The sequence below is a fragment of the Eumetopias jubatus genome, unplaced genomic scaffold, assembly GCF_037043125.1.
Source record: "Eumetopias jubatus isolate StellerSeaLion01/CBP00866 unplaced genomic scaffold, mEumJub1_p1.0 scaffold_17, whole genome shotgun sequence".
Lineage (NCBI taxonomy): Eukaryota > Metazoa > Chordata > Mammalia > Carnivora > Otariidae > Eumetopias > Eumetopias jubatus.
Window position 1 is genome coordinate 51,369,854 of NW_028274823.1, and position 16,926 is coordinate 51,386,779.

General features: G+C 51.9%; 1 protein-coding gene across 29 annotated transcripts in view; it reads left to right on the forward strand.

Annotated features, from left to right (window-relative positions):
• The window catches only part of KCNMA1 (potassium calcium-activated channel subfamily M alpha 1), a 744,082-nt gene that overhangs the window by 206,979 nt on the left and 520,177 nt on the right, over positions 1-16,926 (forward strand). The gene's annotated exons all lie outside the window — the stretch shown is intronic.

A 16,926-nucleotide genomic window follows, 5' to 3' on the forward strand; every position in this document is an offset into this window, starting at 1 on the left:
CCCCGCCCCCCCAGCCGCCACAGGTTTTGTGCACTGCTTGACAACCTAAAGAACCTGTGTCTTAGGTGCTGGGCCTGCCTGCTCTTAAACCTGTTTATTAATCAACACTGATTGCTTGTTGCACACCTACTGCATATGCATTTGGCAGAGCGCTAGATGTAGAATAAGAATGCATATACACACACATACACACACAGTATGGAATATATTCTATTGGGGCACCTATGTGGCTCAGTCGGTTGAGCGTCTGCCTTCAGCTCAGGTCATAATCTCAGGGTCCTGGGATTGAGCCCCGCGTTGGGCTCTGCGCTCAGTGGGGAGTCTGCTTCTCTCTCTTCCTCTCCCTCTGCTCCTCCCTCCACTTGTGCTTGCTCTCTCTCTCTTTCAAATAAATAAATAAATCTTAAAAAAAGAACATATTCTATAGATAATATATTTATATTCTATATTTATAAGAACTAAATACGATCAGGTTTCTGACCTGAAGATTCTTAGCTGGGGGAATGATGGATGTATCCACAGTGCTCAAATGTAATGAGGGCTCATAACCAGAGAAGCAAGTAAGTCTCTCAGGGAACAGGGAGTAAGTGTTGAACAAACACCAGTGGGAGATATTAATTCTAATTAAGAGTTCTGGAGTGGCTTCATGGAAGAGGTGGTTTTTAAACTGCGTCTTGAAGGACGTGTAGGATTTGGGAAGGAGTGGCGAGATAATGAATCTGACATGAGCAAAGTGATGAGTTTGTGATGGTGTGAGGTGTGTGCAGGGAGGGGCTGGGGGAGCAGTGCAGGGTAGTGGAAGGCTCACTCTCTCTGATCGCCCTGCCTTCTTCATCTTATAACCTCCTGAGGCAGGTAGAAACCGTAAAACACACTCCCTTCCCCGTGACCTTGCTTATAGGCATAGCCTTTAACCTGAACCAAGAGCAACTGTTGTATCAACAAGTCCTCTTGGGGGGTCTAGCCCATCCCTTCTATGGCTGTGTTGATTGCCTTTGACCTCTGCTTCGACTTCTTCCTTCTGGCTGGTGCCTAGCCCCTGGCTATACCCCAAGACCCATGACTTTCAGTGAAGTTTGCTCTGGTTCTTGGTTCTGTTGTCCAGGGCTGTGACACAGAGTCATTTGTAATCTGAGTCTTCTGTCCTGTGCCAAAAGATATTTAATAAATGTGAGTGATGATGATGGGTCCCTTAAGAGCAGTTTGGCTGATTTATTTTTAAAGTCTTTTCAAAAATAGTGAAATAAAACAAATACACAGAAAAAGTATATAAACATAAAAGTACAAAATAGTGAATAATGATGACAAAATATTTATAACCACCAACTTGGTCAAGAAATAGAATATTGCCCATATCCCCAGAAGGTTCTCTCTGTGTCCCTTCTTCTTGGCCAGCTTCTCACTTTTGATGTGTCAATGCTAAGAAATACTAACAACTATCTCTGTCAGGCTTCTGGTCAGAAAAGCAGCTGTAGCAGGAGAAGAAAAACAGAGACCTGGGATTCAGACAACAATCTGACCTTCCTTCCAGAGCTGCCCACACAAAGGAGGTCCCACCTCCGTGAGTTCTAGGGGCTGGACTGATAGTTGCTATGGAAATGCAGGGTTCGCAGGGTGCTGCTCAGGTGATGACCACAGTCCTCAGACGGCCTCCTGCCCTCATTGTGGTTGTTAGATCTTTACAGTAAGACACTTGTGAGATTCAAAAGAAGTTTCCCCCTTGTGTGATCTTGGTCCCCATGCCCACCTGGATGGCCCTCCTGAGCACAGTAGATGGAGCACTAATGGAGGGAAAGCATGTTTCTTTTCATTTAGGGGAGATTGTGGGTCCTCAGGGGAGAATGTGAAGAACTAACAACAGTTCAGTAGTAATTCATTAGTAAACTTGATATTCAGGTTACAGGCATTTTTGCAAACTGTATTTTCTAACAATTGTCTTGGGCCCCCCTCTGATTACAGTCTGTATTTGTAGAAGGAGGCTAGTCTGAACAGGCAGGAGGGGAAAAAGCAATTTCCATCGGAAGAGAAGGCTAAATGGCTTTGCCCTCTGTTCCAGGAGAAAGGGTTGTGCCTTTTGAGATTTCAGCTGTTGCTTTACCTCCCCCAGAAGCTCCTCACATTTATACTGGGTGCACTGGAACTAGATTTGCAAACTCAGAATACTGGCCGGGGGGAAGGGAAGGATGCTGTCACAGGGAAGGAGCCCCTGTGTATGCAGGTGGATGAACAAGGCCTTTCAGCTTCCTACTGACTTGTTTTCTATATCTAATTTCATCCTGGGGCTGGACCTGCCACTTTTTCAAGTGTGCCCTGCTGACTGAGGTCCGGAGCCGGGGCAAGGGTGTGGGTGCCCCTGGGGGTAGTGAGCCGCCATGTCCAGACACTCGGTGTGCTCTGTCTGGGTGGAAAACCTCCACCGAAGCCAGACTGAATCACACCAGTTTCTAAGACATTCCTCAACCATGTTAGGCAAAAGAGTCCCCCCGCTGACAAGCTGAGGGTAGAAGGAAACCTGATATAATTTTGGAAAAACCTTCTTTGAGAAAGAAGGTTCTCAGAGCTGCTGAGCCTCTCCCCGCCGTCCAGGGTTGGAGGGGTCCCAGGCCACGGGAGGAAGATTGATGGGTCTAGGGGTGCCAAGTAGAGAGCCAAGGCTTTGCAGCGCTGGGTGCTCACCGTTCCCGACTCCCATCAGGGATCCAGAAGGAGAAACAGTCATCTGAACCGGTTAGAAATAGAAGTCCCCTCACTTCTCCCCCGGCTGTTGAATCATTGTTATTACTTCACATTAACAGCCAGTCCAGACTGTCTTATATTTGGCTGCGGTGTTGGAAACCTAGATCCAGACCAGGGTTGTGGGAACTCAGGAGCATAGGAGGCTGAGGTTTCAGAGCCCAGCCTGGCCTCCCTGGGATGGGTGCAGAGTCAGAGCATGGGGAGATGGGCAGCTCTGCAGAGCCCCAGACGTCTGAGCCCGGGCGCCCACACTGGGTGGCCGTTCACATTGCTAGGGCCCCAGTGCATTGTATGCCTGGTGTTCTGGCCATTTTCCTGCCTCCCGAGGTCTCTCTGACTGGCTGGGCCTTGGTTTCCTGAATGGGGGTCACGTTACACCTTGGGAAAGGTAGTAGGACCCCCTCATTTGGACAGCTCTTTTGACCTGAAGCCAAACCTCATCCCATGTTCAGCAAACGGAAGCGGCAGAAAGACCAGTGAGAAGTCTCTAAGTGCACACTAGATTAGGTCCTAAATCGTGGTGGAATTTTTCCTGGAGTGGGACAAATCCTTTTGTAAACAAGAACGTTCATCTTTTTTTTGACTGACCTGTCTGGGGAAGCATGTGCCTCTCCGAAACCTCATGACATCTGATCTTGTTTGGGATTTGGTGTTTGTATCTGGAAATGTAGCTGCGCTGAGGAGCGGCAGTTAGGGAGCCAGGGGAAACCGGCCTGGGTTAGCCAGGATGTCAGTGGTGCCCGGGAAGGGGCTTGCTTTTCCAGTGCCTGCCAAGCAGAGTTCGAATTGACTCGGTCAGTACCTATCTGCTAATCGCTTGCTGTATGTCAGACACCCTGAGCCTTTGACTTCAAGTGGCTTTCAGGCTAAATGGGAGCAATGTGACATGCATGGATAAAAGGACAGCTAAGACCGCTGACCTCTGGGGGCGCCTGGGTGGCTCAGTCGGTTAAGCGTCTGCCTTCGGCTCAGGTCATGATCCCAGGGTCCTGGGATCGAGCCCCGCATCGGGCTCCCTGCTCAGCGGGGAGCCTGCTTCTCCCTCTGCCTCTGCCTGCCTGCCTGCCTACTTGTGCTCTCTCTCTCTCTCTGTCAAATAAATAAATAAAAAAAAAATCTTAAAAAAAAAAAAAAGACTGCTGACCTCTGCCTGTCCAGTGAAAAAGGAGAGGAACAGGTAGTAGTGGGGACAGGGAGAGCCATGGGGGCTGTAGCCAGAGAGAGGACTTACGCTGGCCCCCTGGGATCTGACGGGGAGAGCAATGGAGAAGGTGCCCCAGGAGTGGGAGCAGCTAGCGCAGAGGTTGGTGCTGAGGAGGACCAAGTCCCGTCAGGGAAATCCGGTGGGAAAGCAGGCTCAGGGAACAGCAGGGAAAGCAGCAGACAGGCCTGAAGAGCCGACCTTGAGGGGTTCTGGGCAGCGGGCAGTGGGATCCGGGGAGGATTTTGAGATTCCAGAAAATATGAACAGGGGGAAGACAAGGCAGAACAAAACAAAAACCAGAAGTTGTCCAATAATTCTTTCAGCACGCCGTTAAGCCCCCTCTCTGTGCGAGGCAGATCCCAGGCTTTGAGGATAAGCAGTGAACAAGTCGGGCCATGACCCCGGCTTCCAGGAGCCACGTGTCACGGGGGTTGATGGAGAACGCGCACCCCCGTGCACGAGGCTAGGTACCAGGAAAAGGGCGGCAAGCGAAGGGGATGGAAGTGGTCTGTGTCATTCGGGGCATTGGGCCGTTACTTAGATTGTTCACAAGTTACTCACCTTTTCACGTTGTGTTGCTTCTGTCTGTTGACGTGGTGGGCGATAGTCAACCGCAAGCAGTTCGTCCCACCTGCGGGGTGCTGGAAGTTTCCTTCCCCCTACTTGTCCCTTGAGTGATGGTGTGGGGCCGTGGCTGCAGCAGCACTGCTGCCCGGCACATCGTGTAGGTTCTGGGCACTTCCTACCGTAGGTGGAGTGAGGACTTCAGAAACTGGCCGTGAGGCTGGGGACTCAGGACCCTCAGTATGGCGCCGAGCCCTCAAAGCGGACGCATTTGCCCCTCTCCCACTCCCGTGAGGCGTGCTGGCTGAGCTGTTGGAGCCCTGAAAGAACTTGTCTCCGTCCCTTGGGCCCTACCTTTCCTGGCCCTGAGGGTGTCCCTGATGGGTGTAGCAGACACACCCTAAGCTCCAGGTAGGGGCCTGTGGACATTATGAGCCCCGCCTCTCTGGCCCTTAACATCCCATCTGTAGAATGAGGACTAGGTGAGCAGTTCCTAGACTTTCCATGCGCTAATCAATTACACTTAAAAACACAGAGACTATCACAGGGTTGCCAGCTTTTTATTTTGAGAAGCAGGGACATAAAAAAGAAACCGTCAAATGCCAGCCCTACCATCGTTGTCATTTCATTAAAAGGGCATATTAATACCCAATGAAGGAGTGATGACATAATGTCAAAGAAAAGGACAGTTCTTCCCTGGAGAGGACTGTTGGCCGTCCTTCACCGACATACATCATTACACTGTGCTCTTGCTTTTCATTTCCAAACTCCCTCCTGGAGCAGCACTGCGGGGTGGCCCAACCTGTGGGGTCCTTGGGTCCAGAGGGCCTGTGAGCCAACCTCCCAGGATCCTTTGCTGTGGAGAGTGAGAGCCCACATGGGCCCGATCCTCTTCCTGACCCACAAGGCGGCAATGGGCTCCCTTCCTTCTGCTTCCCCCCCCTTGACCCTCTACTGTCTCCCTCTCAGTAACTCCTCTGGAAGTGGGGACATTCTAAATGGTGTCGGGCTGCTTTTCCGAAGCCGGGTGAAGGTGGGAGAGAGGAATAGTCCATGACTTCCCTGACCGGATGAACCGGTCCCTCAGACGTGAAAACGCCTTGTCTTTGGGTAGCATTCATTTGTTCCCCACCACGCCCACATCCCTGTTTTGATTCCTGTGCCTTTTCCCCCCACCAACTTGAGTCATAAAAGTTAACTTGGCTGCAACATGGAGATTTCTGCCTCCTTTTATGAAAATGAGGGTTTTGGATTTCCTGTGGGTCTTAGTTATTGCATCTCCAGTCTGTCTTGACTAGAAGCCAGCTTTGGCCTCCGCTTTGGTGAAGTGGACAGAAATGAGGTTTGCTGTTTGGAAAATAAGGATTCCCATCCCGATCGGCACTGTTAGCTGTGGGACCTTGAGCCGGTTGTTTCTAGGGCCCTACGAGTGCTTAGTCTGGTACGCAGCTGGTAATATTACCTGCTGTTTACTGAGCCCTCACCTCCTGCTCTGTGTTTGTCATGATGGCTGACCCTCACGGATATTCTCTGAGGAAGGCATCTGTGAGCCTGTCTCTCCAGCGAGAAAACGGAGGCTAGGGTGGGGTTCTAGGTTGCACAGTGGGTAGGAGGGGAAGCCAGGAGGCCGACTCTGGCTCTCTGACAACAACACCCGTGCCTCCCATGCTTCTCGTGCCGTCTCTCAGCCACGTGGAGTTCTCTACAGTATGAACAGGCTGCGTTTCCTTGAAAAGATCCCCCCACCCTTCCGTGACCCTTGGCTCTTCCTTTCCGAAGGGACGGAATCAGACTGCACAAGTTCTCAAGTCCCTTGCAACTTTGACCTCTACGGCCCTGTGACCCTGAGATTCATTTCATTAAAAAAAGATTTTTTTTTTTTTTGAAGGGGTTTGAGCGCTCTCCTTGAAGCAAGAAGGCATGCGAGATTGCCTTCCCGTAAAATGCAAGATTCTTCCTGCAAAGGAAAGGGATGGATATGGAGCTCATGGTCCTCGCTGGGATTTGGAAGGTCACTGGGCTAACCGTAGACCTTCAGAGAGCCTCAGTGCCTCAGTTGCCCATTTTCATAATGGGGATAATAGTGTCTAACGTGCAATCTTGTTCCCAGGATTCACCAACCAAGACATTACATTCAGAAAAGTACATTTGTTATTAATCCTTTTGAACTTTTGGCCCTGGCTCACTTGCCTGGTGTGATTACAAATTTTTCCGCCTCTAAAAAACAAATGTGATTTTTGTCTTCTGAATCAGCCCTTGTGATAGTTTTCTCGTCTAGGTGGTTAATGAGCCATTCTCCCGGGGCAGGTGCAGGCCATGTCTTTGCAGGAGAACGGACCCACTGGGACCCAGCCTGGGTCGCTCTGGCTGAGGGACCAGAGCTAGGGTCTCTGCTAATACAGTTTCAAGTCTCTGAGGCCTGAGTAGTGAACCCTGGACTGTCATGTATGTTCTCATTTTGTACGGTAATTGTAGGAGGAGATTATTAGTTTGCATGTGTGGAGTAGTGGCTGAGATGTATACGTCCGTCCTAAAAGTTGGGGGTTAACTTTCAGGCTTAAGCAGCAAATGTGGCCTTTTGAGAACACATCTCACTATGGGACATTGTGTCTCATGGGTTACTCTGTTCCTAGGTTGGAATTGCCTTCCCTGGGCCATTTCTCCAACTTCCCATCCACACACGGCATGACCAGAGTTAGATGTCTGAACAACAAAATTGTGTTATTTAGAAGCCATGGGGCATAAGATGATTGTTTCAGTAGTAGTAATAAGCAGCATTTTATGAGGAGATCCCATGTCTTCCTTGCACATTTTGCCTATCCCGAGGCAGCAAGGAATAGAAGAAAAACATGGCCTTTAGTCTTAGAATAGACTGGACTTAAATTTCAGTGCTGCCACTTGTAAGATGAGTGATCTTGGAAATTACTCAGCCTCTCGGAGTCTCATGACATTCCTACCTTACAGCCTTACTGTGAGGATTGAATAAGATGGTCTAAAACTGCCCGGCGAGGACATGGTCTGTGGGTGCAGGAGGCAAGGCAGGATTTCCTGAGGGCCAGCCCAGCCTCCTCAGTGCCCCAGGAGACTGGCGAGCAGCTCACGTTCGGTGTTTGCCTGACAGGGGCTGGAAAGGGCCCCCTGCTCGCCCAGCCCTTCACATTCAGGGACACGTGCAAGTGAGGGGCCTGCCATCCAGACCTCAAGGTCGGGCGCTTTGCAAACCAGACAGAGCCTCAGGGAGCGTTTACACAGCCCCTTTGAATTTGAGACAAAGAAACCTGAGGCACAAAGATGCTAAGTGCCTTGTTAAAGGTCACCCAGCCTTTTTCTGCTGTCACCTTTTTTTCCCCACAAAGACCTATGAAGAGCAGTTATTCACACACAGCCCAGGGGGCTCCTAGGAGTGAGAAACCAGACAGTGCACCCGGGAAGCTATAGCTAAAAATGCCTGTGGTGATAAAGTATCTTATGACCGGCGGAGAAACCTAGTAAGCTCGGGTGGTTTCCTGACATCCCAGAGCACTTGGCTTTGTCCGAGCTTCTTTTAAAGCTCTTGTGGCCTGAGTCTATGGGTGCTGTACCCCTTCCCTGGAGGCGGGGCCTGTAGGTTTTGGCAAAGGTGATAGCGGCTGGGTAGGTTCCTCTGGCACCAACGTGGAGCCTCCTGCACGTGTGGGGTCCCGGGTTGGGGGAGGCGGATGGGGAGGCTGTGGGGTGCAGGGGAGGCTCTGACCTGCAAGGGAGGGGCCGGATAATTGGAACTTGTCCAGGATAGAAGCCAGTATCGCCAACCGCTTATACCAACTCCAGGTGGGGCCCAGATCCTCAGCTGCCCTTCTTCCCCCACCCCTGAGTGTCAGGGCTACCCCGTCTTCCTTTTCCTCCCTAAGCAGAGCTCTTGCCATGAAAATCCCAGCTGGTGGTGCCCACATTATGCTTTATTTGCCTGAGCTGCTTTAGGTAATCGGTCTAATCCCTAATATGTAGGATTATCAGTACCTGGGAGAATCCCATGCTGGGCCACATGCCCAGGATGTGAAAGAGGCTGCCATGAAGGGATTTCCTCTTGGCCTGTTTGGAAGGAGTGGGGGTGTCTGGAGGACAATTCCCCAGCGTTTAGGCCTGAGGTGGAGGAAGCAAGACAGTGGCCTGCATGGAGGTACCGGGAGCCCCGTGCGTTTATAGATACTGACGTTCAGGCATTCCTGGGTCTTAGGCAAGACTGTGCCCCCAGAATGTCATAATCATTGCCATGAAACAAAGCATCTTTTCTCTCTCTTTTTTTTTTTTTTTTAAAGATTTTATTTATTTATTTGACACAGAGAGAGAGAGATTGAGAGAGAGCCCAGCAGGGGGACTGGGAAAGGGAGAAGCAGGCTCCCTGCTGAGCAAGGAGCCTGAAGTGGGGCTCGATTCCAGGACCCTGGGGTCATGACCCAAGCCAAAGGGAGACGCTTAACCGACTGAGCCACCCAGGCACCACGAAGTAAAAAGCATCTTTCAAAACTACAATAGGCCTATGGATTTTTACTCTGAATTTCAAACTTTTGTAGCCCCCACAGAAAACACTTCACTCAGACACAGTCTAGCACGGGACCTTACGCAGTGAAAACGGCTCAGTATGCGGGTGCTTGGATTTTCACGGGGGGCTTGCCTCTCCTGCCCTCCCTTGCTGACCCCCTGGGGTGCCTCACAGAATCCATGAGGCTGGGCCCCCAGGAACAGAAAACTATGGGCTTAACCCCCTGCTCCATCTCATTTCTCACATGAGGGCTCTGCTCAGAGAGGCTCGGTGACTGGCCAAGGCCACACAGCGTGTTCCGGGCCAAGTGGGGCTAGAATGCCAGCTTCCTGACTTTCAGCCCCGAGCACTTCAGCCCGCCCCAAGTCCTCGAGGAAGAGAGAAAGACTCCTGCTTTGTGCTCAGCTGAGGGTCGCTGCGTGCGGGACTACTGGGTCAGTTTCAAGGACAAGAGTATGCAGGAGAGGTGGGGAGCTGCCGTTGGAGACGGGGTGAGGGTTGGGGTCCCAGGCAGGTGGAAGGGATAACTCAGTAACAGAATCCTTCAATGCAGACTCTGGGAAATGAGTTTCTGATGGTGAACAGGGAAACGTGAGGGCGGAGTGGGACTCCCTGTGAGACTCAAGGAGAAGACGGACGGGGTTTCCAGCCCTTCCTTCCCCCACAGCCCTGAGGAAACTGAGCATCCAGGAAACATCCTGCGGTGCAAAGCTCTGGGCAGAGGCTGCAGGCGTGGGACTTCCTGGGATGGAGCTTCTCTTGCCCCTGCTGTGCTCCCCACCCAACAGCCCCCAGGGACGGGGCAGGCAGGTCCCTGTCAGAGCCCCACCCTGCAGGTACCTCAGGCCCTGCAGGACTCAGGATCACCTGCATTTCCTCCTCCGGCCACATCTGCGTCGGGCACCTCAGTGCTTAGGAGGAAGGCTTCACGGCTTGTCAGCTTGGCCATGTTCATTTCTGATTCAATGCATTTGCTCCACGAAGGGTGATTTATGGCTCCAAGCTGGTTCTTGGCCGAGAAAGGAACCACGTGTCTCTGTCCTTGATTTAACCACCCTCTCAAGGCACAGGGACCTTGCAGAAGGGTCTCTGTGGTCCACGCGGCACCCTGGAGTGGTGCAGATTGAGTCCTCCTAATGATTATAAACCTTTCATGGGCCCTTTGCAATAGTCCATAATCCTTCCACACACATGATCCCATTTGCTTCTCACGCTCTCCCTGCGAGGATGTCAGGACAGGTGTTAACCTCTTTTTGGTATCAGACAGCTGGGCTGAAATCCTGACTGTGTCTTCCTGGGCCAACTGCTTAGGCCCTCCTCGGCGACGAGTGCGTTCATAGCCTTGTCACAGAGTTACTGCAGTCATGCTCAGCAACGGTAGTCAGCAGCGGTATCATTACTACTGATTCGTAAAACTACCTGTTGTAGATGCTGTGCGTGCCTGGAACTGACTTCCCATTTGCTGCAGCTCTCCTTCTGTCCCCCTGCCTGCCTGCCTGCCTGCCTGCCTTCCTTCCTTCCTTCCTTCCTTCCTTCCTTCCTTCCTTCCTTCCCTCCCTCCCTCCCTTGCTCCTGTCCCTCACCAAGATGGAGCAGGTGCTTCCGCGGAGCTCACAGCATTGTGCTGTTGAGGACATGGCAGTGAACTAGAGAGAAATGTCGAGTCTTTCCCTCATGGAGCTTACAGACAATAAGAGAGGACCGACGTCGGCAGGCTAGTAGTATCAATGCTCTGAGGAGGAAGAGAGCCAAGGCGCGGGGTGGTGGTGGTGGGGTGTCACTTTCAACAGGGCAGGCAGGGAAGCTCTCAGTAATAAGGTGGCAATGACCTGAGAATGGTGAGGGAAGCAGCTGTGGGGCTCTCTGGGGGCAGGGGGAGTAGCCAGTGCAATTAGCCCGAGATGGGAGTGGTCTGGAACATTCTGGCAGCACAAGGAGGCTGACGCGGCTGGATAGAGTGAGTGAGTGGGAGACTCGTAGGATGGCGGCAGATTGGGTGCGTTGGACTGTGTGAAGGCTGTGACTTGTCCTCCAAGTGGGACGAGGAGCCACAGGAGGGTGTTGGAACAGCACCAACACGATCTGACTTACATTTTTAGGAGTAGTTTTCCTCCCAGATGAGCACTGTTTAAGCCACTTCCCAGATCTGGGATGAGGAGCCAGTGTCCAGAGAACTGAGATGAAATCAAACCCGAGGCAGCCTCGGAGCTTCTGCGGGCAGCCCCAGCAGGGAGCCGTGAGGACATTCTGAATTCCTCCCAGCAGCTGACGCCCCCCCATCCCCTTTGCAGTCGCCCAGCAGGTGTGGTGCCCAAGGTGGCCTTGGCACCAGGCTCAGCCCAACAGGTGTGGGTGTGAGTGTACCCCAGGGTGAGCGAGCCCAGCCAGGCAGGAGCAGGTGCGGTGGCAGCTCACAGGAGGATTGGGCCAGCACAGTGGGCCACCTGGCAGGACTTGGCAATTCCAACATCCTGTTGGGGCTCAGGGAGATAATGGGGGCCCTGCCCTGCAAGATGCAGCTGGGTGGGGATCTGAGAGTTGAACCATGTGTTCTGGGAGGCCTGGCTTTCGGGTCCAGGACTCCTTTCTCCAGAACAGCATTGCTTCCTATCCAAACCAGAAGACAGCAATGCTGCTGTCAACCCGTCCGCCCCCGCCCCCCCCCCGCCATAAGGCAGTTAAGTGCTATGTTTCACCTTATCAGATCACAAGGCAGCACTCATTGCTGTTTATAGAAGAGGCTTTGAGAAATGAACTGACTTCAAGGCCATCCAGAAAAGCTTGACTTGGGTTCGAGTATTGTGATCCTCTGAGTTCTTCCTACCACACCACAGACCTGAGGTTTGCAGTATATTGGGTCCAAAACAGGAAAGATGAGAGACGGAAAGAGGGCCCAGAACTGAGGACTGGGGGTGTGGAGTCCTGGGATTAGAACGGGCTTGCTCTCCAGCCCTGGGCTAGGCCACTCCCATTGCTGGGGAGCGCCAGGCCCTTTGAAGACAAGAAACGTTGCTTCCTGCCATGGTCCCTCCACCCGAAGCCTGGCCCAGTGGTTTCTGCCAGTCCCAGGAACACCCAGACTCCAGCTTGCAGGCTGGTGCAGCAGAGGGATGTGCTTGGGAGTGGCTGGTTCCTTTGGGCTGCATTTGAGGGGATGCATCATCTTGCCCAGGAGGTAGCAAGGATAAGAGCAAGAGGGGCGGCTGGGGGGGGTCACTCCTGCCTGGGCTGGGGGGCACTGGGCATGTGGCTTCCCCTCCAGCCCGCAGTGTTCTTATGTGTATAATGAGGAGGGTTGGCATCCGAAGGGATTACTGAGATCCCTTCTGACGCTTTGGTGTTTGATCTTATGATTCAGGAGAAATCCCTGAGCATCCAACCGATGTGTGCTCTGTGTAGTGAGCACCAGGTGGGCGTGGTCTGGTCAGGCCCTTGGCCACAGATGACAGAGGAGGGCCAATTGGAAGTCACCGAGGGGAATGCTGCTTGAAGGAATAGGGAGAAGGCACAGTAGGGGTGAGGCCGGTGGGAGAGTGCCTGAATGAGCAGGCAGCAGGAGGGGACTGGTCCACTGTGCCCTCAGACCCCTGGACCCGCACCCTCGCCCTGCAGCTCTCCCGCCACCTGCCATCTGGGCACTGACATTAGATGTCCTGTGCTGTCTGCAGGAGGCAGCTGTGGCTTGTTTTACGGAAGACTCTGGTGGGGAGAGAGGGCAGGGCTGGAGGGAAGAGTGGCCTCCGAAGTAAGACTGAGCCCCTTTGTCAAGGGGGTGGCTGTAGCCAGATCTGCATCTTCCAGGACACACCCCCAGGCCCTACCCTGTTTTGTTCTTTCCTGCTCCTTCTTCCTCCACATTCCTCTCTTCTCCCCAAGGCATCCTTGTCTACGTTTCAGAAAATCTCTGGTGTCCTGTCTGAGGCTGGGGTAGCTTGAGCCTATAGCTTGTGGGGGCTCTCTCTCTTTCTCACTCACACACTCACACGCACAGGGGGACATGCACACAGTGGTCTCCCTGGAGGATGAGTGGGGATCAGGGCCAGGTTTCTCTTGATACCAGGGAGCCTGCCTGACCCTACTCAGGAGTCCTCCCGGAAGGGTAGCTGAGTCCTTCTCCTCCCTGGGAAGTGGAAGTTTTGATGGATGCCCACTTTCCGGGTTCAGAACAAAGCACCAGTCCCCACTGTCCCCCACCCCTCCCCCCAGGAAGGTCCTGGGGGCATAGGAGAGAGAGCAGTGTCCTGGGACCCAGGAGGCAGCTTCCCTCGGGCCCTCAGTCTCCTCATCTCTAATGGGAGGCTGATCTGATGGAGTTCAGAATCAGAAGGGATCTAAGGGGCCACTTGGTCCAGGGTCCACTCTGTGTAGGAATCCCTGCCCCCACTGTCCTGGGGGGTGCCCCGCAGCTCCTGCTGGAGCCCCTCCAGAAGTCATGGTGCCTTCCCTCCCAGGGGCCCATTGCCTCGTTGAAAAGTCATAGCTGTTAGAACCTATACTCACTTTTCCTCCGTTCTGTAATTATTTATTAAGGTTTCTCTCTGGGTCAGTGTCCAGCCTAGGGTCATCAGCGTCTCTCTCAGGGCCACCGATCAATGTGGTGGTGCAGTTTTAACTGACTATCCTTGGAGGCAACCAGTCCCAGCAATGGGGACTCTGTCTTCGCAACTATAGCTGCCTAGTCCCAGGCCAAACCCTGTACATCGCTGATCTGATATAAGCTTCGCCACCATCTTGATGGGGTCGGCATGCCGGTCCCCATTTATATTGAGGAAGTGAGGCTCATGAGCTTGTCAGTGGAAGAGCTGACCAAGCTCTGGTGGGCCGTCTGCCTCCAGCCCTCTCAAGCTCTGTGCCTTCTTCTGAGAAATACCTGTTCTCAGTTACCCTGTTTGTGAAATGGAGATAACTCCACTTGCCTGTTGGATTATCATAAGCTCTGGGTAAGGTCATACATGGAAAGCACTTAATTTTTAGTTCTGGCTTGAGAAATGGTGGCCAGTCACTATTATACTGTCCTTACCATTCCTTCCCTGCTGTGTGTCTCTGCAAGGACGCAACCTCCCTGGGCCTCTGCCCTCTTTTCACCAGAGCGTGGGGTTGTACTTGCTGCCAGCGAGGGATGCTTTGGCCGGAGTGAGGTCAGAGTGGAGGGGGGCTTTCCCGCAGGCCAAAGGTGGCTGCCCTGGCCAGCTGGCAGCACGCTCTGCAGAGCTCCGGCCTCCTTGCTGTCCTGCTCCCCCAGGCCTGCCTCCCACATGTGGTAATTAAGGCCACAGCATCTAGTGTCAGCAAATAAGAACACGGGCATTATCTTTCTTTAGTCTGTGTTTTTCCTTGCCTATCATAAAGTAATTAAAATAATGAATGCCTTGTAAAACAGTAGTTAAGAGGGCTAGCAAAAGGGCATTATCTGCAATACACCTCTTGTGCTCTGAATTATTGATGCATTGAAAGCACCGTGACTGGGGCGGACTCACTGGCTCCTGGCCCTTTCCATGCGGCTTCTCTCCTCCAAGGTCTGCTGGTCCGCCAGGTGGCTGTGGAGCCTGAGCCTCCAGGGCTGAGGGCAGCCTGTGGCCATGGACCAGCTCTGAGACGTCGCTGGGGGGGCACTGCTCGGAAGGAGACACAAAAGCCTCTGATTTGAGGGCTTTGCCCTGCCCCGACCTCGCCCTTGTCCACCCCCAGGCCTTGGTTCTGAAAGAAGCGGGTGGTTCTGTCTTGGGTGAAGGGAAACACTGGAAAAGAGCTGGGAGTTCAGATCCATGTCCCATTTTAGATCAGGGCAGGGATGATTAAGCCATGTTAGCATGATTAGGGACAGGCGTTCTCAAAGTGGGGTTCCCGGATGGGAAGCATCAGTATTCTCTGGGAACTTGGTAGAAATGCAGGTTCTGGCATGAGACCCAGCACTCTGTTTTAACAAGGCCTCCACGTGGTCCTGATGCCCACTTGAACTTGAGAATCACTGTTTTCGAGGGCCAGTGGCTCAAGGAGAGGCAGGAGGTGGTGGGACTAATGAACTGAAAGTGTGTTGTATGCCTTTGGGCACTGGTTAGTCCTGTCAACAGCTATGCGGCAGGCCATATTGTCCCCATCTATGGGGGGGGTGTCCCATGGGGCATGAGAGCTGAATCTACACCTGCAGTTCCTGAGGTTCATAGTGAGGGGCTCTGGATCAGGGCTATTGTGATTTTCAGGACACCTAGCTATGCAGAATCTCCACATGGTGAAGACTCAGGGTCCTAACAGGCCACTGAGACTGGCTTTAGGTTGCTTGGGTAGCAGACTCCACAGTGTCAGTAGGTGGCCCCCGAGTGTGCCCACCCTGGGGCTCCCCCACCACAGGCCTCCTCTTAGACTATTCTAGCTCCCTGGGGCCTCATACACTTGGGAGAGACAGCATGAGCACCCAGTTCTGCTGATGCACCTTCTGGCTTCCCAGCTTCCCTTGAACCCATGGAGGCCAGAAGGGGAGAACCCTGTGTCAGGAGCAGCTTCCTGCCTGCCTGCAAATCCCCAAGAGGACTCATCCCGTGCATCTCATCTCTGTTTTCTTTCTTTTTTGGGGGTATATTTTTATTAACATATAAAGTACTATTTGTTTCAGGGGTACAGGTCTGTCCTTTCCTCACTCTGCCCTACCCCCACTCACTGCAGACGAAGGTTTTCACCTCTGCCTTGGTTTCTCTCCCTTCCTCCAACTCACAGTGATCCCCAGTGTCTGTTTGCTTTGAAACTTAATTCTAAGCTTTTAAATGCTGAACATAATTTGCCGGCATCTTTTTCTACATCTATACTTGCAAAAATAATCTCAGTGGATATTTGAGTAGGGGGCCCAGTTAAATTTAAATTTTATATAATGAATATATTTTTAGTATAGCTATGTGTCGTGTAAAAAATTTGTTGTTTATCTGAAACTCAGTTTTCTCTGGGTGTCCCGTATTTTGTTTGGCAATCCTAGGCCCAGTGACGGGCTGATACTCATAACCCTTTTTATTTATTCATTCATGTTTATTGAGCCACCTATATGCAAGTCACTCTTTTAGGCCCTCAGGATGCCGGAATTGGTAGGGGGAGGCAGACTATGAATGAAAAATAAAAGAGAAAAAGTAGTGCTGTTGGAAGGCAGAACTGGAATTTTAAAAGGGTAGCCAGAGAAGATTTCATTGAGCAAAGACTTGAGGGAGGTGGTGGGGGGGTGGGGGAGAGCTTTGATCCCCCTGTGGGAGAAAAGAATGCATACAAAAGCATGCAATTTAGGACCCCAAGTTGGCCTCATTTACCTAAAGAAGTCAACCTTGTTTCCTCAAGCATGTTTTTAGCCATGAAGGGGAATTTTATTCTCTTTTGTAATTAAAAAGCTCTGGTGTGGATTTCAGGCACAGCTGGATTCAGGTGTTCAAATGACATCAGTATTCTGTCACTTCTCCTAGTTTCCTCTGTGGTAGCTTCATTCTCAGGGAAGGATTACCTTTCCTACTCTTTCCAGCAAAATTCCCAGGCTTGAGGTGTATTGGATTGGCATGGGTCATGTAACCATCACTGGCCCAGTTGCTCTTGCTTAAGGGATGGGATGGTCCAATTAATCAGTCTCTATTCCTGGAGCCATTGTGGGCCTTCAGTTCCTTTTGAACTACACAGATGGCGATGAGGAGATGGGGATTTTCTTAAGAAAGATAGGGCGCTCTTATGAGCAGGATAGGAAAGCTGGGCAGGTGGAGACCACAGCATGCCAACCTCATCTCCTTTGTAGTTATTCCATGACCCTAGACAAGATGCTTTCTCTCCTGAGTTTAGTAATTTTTTCCCCCTTTAAAGTGGAAAGAGAATAATTTCATTCTTTCTTTCACAGATATTTTAAGAGAAAATAAAGAAAAAGTTCTTAAAAAAAAAAAGA